The sequence below is a fragment of the Halictus rubicundus genome, unplaced genomic scaffold (genome assembly GCF_050948215.1).
Source record: "Halictus rubicundus isolate RS-2024b unplaced genomic scaffold, iyHalRubi1_principal scaffold1311, whole genome shotgun sequence".
Taxonomy (NCBI): domain Eukaryota; kingdom Metazoa; phylum Arthropoda; class Insecta; order Hymenoptera; family Halictidae; genus Halictus; species Halictus rubicundus.
Genome location: NW_027489852.1, coordinates 16,707 through 20,148, shown reverse-complemented (window position 1 = coordinate 20,148; position 3,442 = coordinate 16,707). Strand labels below are relative to the sequence as shown.

General features: G+C 35.7%; 1 long non-coding RNA gene across 1 annotated transcript; it reads right to left on the bottom strand.

The window, feature by feature from the left end:
• Positions 1-1,569: 1,569 nt before the first annotated feature.
• Positions 1,570-2,590, bottom strand: LOC143365091 (uncharacterized). Its single transcript, XR_013084467.1, has 3 exons — positions 2,471-2,590; positions 1,685-1,807; positions 1,570-1,611 (listed from the first exon to the last, which is right to left on the bottom strand). It is a non-coding gene; the product is annotated as an uncharacterized LOC143365091 (long non-coding RNA).
• Between the last annotated feature and the right edge of the window lie 852 nt (positions 2,591-3,442).

Below are 3,442 nucleotides of genomic sequence, written 5' to 3'. Positions count from 1 at the left end.
AGGGAATAGCAATCCCTAAGACCCCTATCCTATAAATTCCAAATTCAAGAAAACAAGATCTATTCAAATTAAAACATTGATAAAGAAATAATGAGAAAATACCTGTGAAATTTCTTCTTAACTGTTGAAAACAAAACACGAGGCCCTGGGGTGACTGAGGAACCAGTCAGTGAGGTGAACAGCGAACCCACATTGCATCCAATGGCCGGCCTCACACTTAAAACACTGAAAATAAATAATAACATGTATTCAACGGCAGAAGGTAAAGTTTTCAAGCTACTACACGCGGTAAGGAAAATAAATTGTAGGGACAACTTCAGAATAAATGAAGGGATCGTTTGCGGTGCAATTAGAAATCGTCTGTACCTGAAATACTTGCACTTGTGAAGACTTCATTTAACGTTTATGAACTCAATGGATACATATACAATAGTATATCATGAATAAATTACTTCTGTGAATTTGATTGCAAAGTTTAAGAACATTGACCCCTTCGACTCGATAATTTCATAGGGTGGATAATAAAAATCTCCTTGTGGATTTTAACCAAAGAACCCTCCCCCGCCCTAAAGATCAAATTCGGTCATTCAAAATAGGCAGAATTTTTCATCAAAATAGACAGTTTTTTTCGAATATCTCGGAAAATAAAGAGACCGCAGCACAGTGCGGACAAATGGCCTGTTTTCGGGCACTTCTCGTAATTTGGTTATTAATGTATATATTAATATATATATATATATATATATAAGGCACTAAAACTCAAGGAACGTAAAGAATATATTTCGCAGAAGTTATAAGGGAATAGCAATCCCTAAGACCCCTATCCTATAAATTCCAAATTCAAGAAAACAAGATCTATTCAAATTAAAACATTGATAAAGAAATAATGAGAAAATACCTGTGAAATTTCTTCTTAACTGTTGAAAACAAAACACGAGGCCCTGGGGTGACCGAGGAACCAGTCAGTGAGGTGAACAGCGAACCCACATTGCATCCAATGGCCGGCCTCACACTTAAAACACTGAAAATAAATAATAACATGTATTCAACGGCAGAAGGTAAAGTTTTCAAGCTACTACACGCGGTAAGGAAAATAAATTGTAGGGACAACTTCAGAATAAATGAAGGGATCGTTTGCGGTGCAATTAGAAATCGTCTGTACCTGAAATACTTGCACTTGTGAAGACTTCATTTAACGTTTATGAACTCAATGGATACATATACAATAGTATATCATGAATAAATTACTTCTGTGAATTTGATTGGAAAGTTTAAGAACATTGACCCCTTCGACTCGATAATTTCATAGGGTGGATAATAAAAATCTCCTTGTGGATTTTAACCAAAGAACCCTCCCCCGCCCTAAAGATCAAATTCGGTCATTCAAAATAGGCAGAATTTTTCATCAAAATAGACAGTTTTTTTCGAATATCTCGGAAAATAAAGAGACCGCAGCACAGTGCGGACAAATGGCCTGTTTTCGGGCACTTCTCGTAATTTGGTTATTAATGTATATATTAATATATATATATAAGGCACTAAAACTCAAGGAACGTAAAGAATATATTTCGCAGAAGTTATAAGGGAATAGCAATCCCTAAGACCCCTATCCTATAAATTCCAAATTCAAGAAAACAAGATCTATTCAAATTAAAACATTGATAAAGAAATAATGAGAAAATACCTGTGAAATTTCTTCTTAACTGTTGAAAACAAAACACGAGGCCCTGGGGTGACGGAGGAACCAGTCAGTGAGGTGAACAGCGAACCCACATTGCATCCAATGGCCGGCCTCACACTTAAAACACTGAAAATAAATAATAACATGTATTCAACGGCAGAAGGTAAAGTTTTCAAGCTACTACACGCGGTAAGGAAAATAAATTGTAGGGACAACTTCAGAATAAATGAAGGGATCGTTTGCGGTGCAATTAGAAATCGTCTGTACCTGAAATACTTGCACTTGTGAAGACTTCATTTAACGTTTATGAACTCAATGGATACATATACAATAGTATATCATGAATAAATTACTTCTGTGAATTTGATTGGAAAGTTTAAGAACATTGACCCCTTCGACTCGATAATTTCATAGGGTGGATAATAAAAATCTCCTTGTGGATTTTAACCAAAGAACCCTCCCCCGCCCTAAAGATCAAATTCGGTCATTCAAAATAGGCAGAATTTTTCATCAAAATAGACAGTTTTTTTCGAATATCTCGGAAAATAAAGAGACCGCAGCACAGTGCGGACAAATGGCCTGTTTTCGGGCACTTCTCGTAATTTGGTTATTAATGTATATATTAATATATATATATAAGGCACTAAAACTCAAGGAACGTAAAGAATATATTTCGCAGAAGTTATAAGGGAATAGCAATCCCTAAGACCCCTATCCTATAAATTCCAAATTCAAGAAAACAAGATCTATTCAAATTAAAACATTGATAAAGAAATAATGAGAAAATACCTGTGAAATTTCTTCTTAACTGTTGAAAACAAAACACGAGGCCCTGGGGTGACTGAGGAACCAGTCAGTGAGGTGAACAGCGAACCCACATTGCATCCAATGGCCGGCCTCACACTTAAAACACTGAAAATAAATAATAACATGTATTCAACGGCAGAAGGTAAAGTTTTCAAGCTACTACACGCGGTAAGGAAAATAAATTGTAGGGACAACTTCAGAATAAATGAAGGGATCGTTTGCGGTGCAATTAGAAATCGTCTGTACCTGAAATACTTGCACTTGTGAAGACTTCATTTAACGTTTATGAACTCAATGGATACATATACAATAGTATATCATGAATAAATTACTTCTGTGAATTTGATTGGAAAGTTTAAGAACATTGACCCCTTCGACTCGATAATTTCATAGGGTGGATAATAAAAATCTCCTTGTGGATTTTAACCAAAGAACCCTCCCCCGCCCTAAAGATCAAATTCGGTCATTCAAAATAGGCAGAATTTTTCATCAAAATAGACAGTTTTTTTCGAATATCTCGGAAAATAAAGAGACCGCAGCACAGTGCGGACAAATGGCCTGTTTTCGGGCACTTCTCGTAATTTGGTTATTAATGTATATATTAATATATATATATAAGGCACTAAAACTCAAGGAACGTAAAGAATATATTTCGCAGAAGTTATAAGGGAATAGCAATCCCTAAGACCCCTATCCTATAAATTCCAAATTCAAGAAAACAAGATCTATTCAAATTAAAACATTGATAAAGAAATAATGAGAAAATACCTGTGAAATTTCTTCTTAACTGTTGAAAACAAAACACGAGGCCCTGGGGTGACGGAGGAACCAGTCAGTGAGGTGAACAGCGAACCCACATTGCATCCAATGGCCGGCCTCACACTTAAAACACTGAAAATAAATAATAACATGTATTCAACGGCAGAAGGTAAAGTTTTCAAGCTACTACACGCG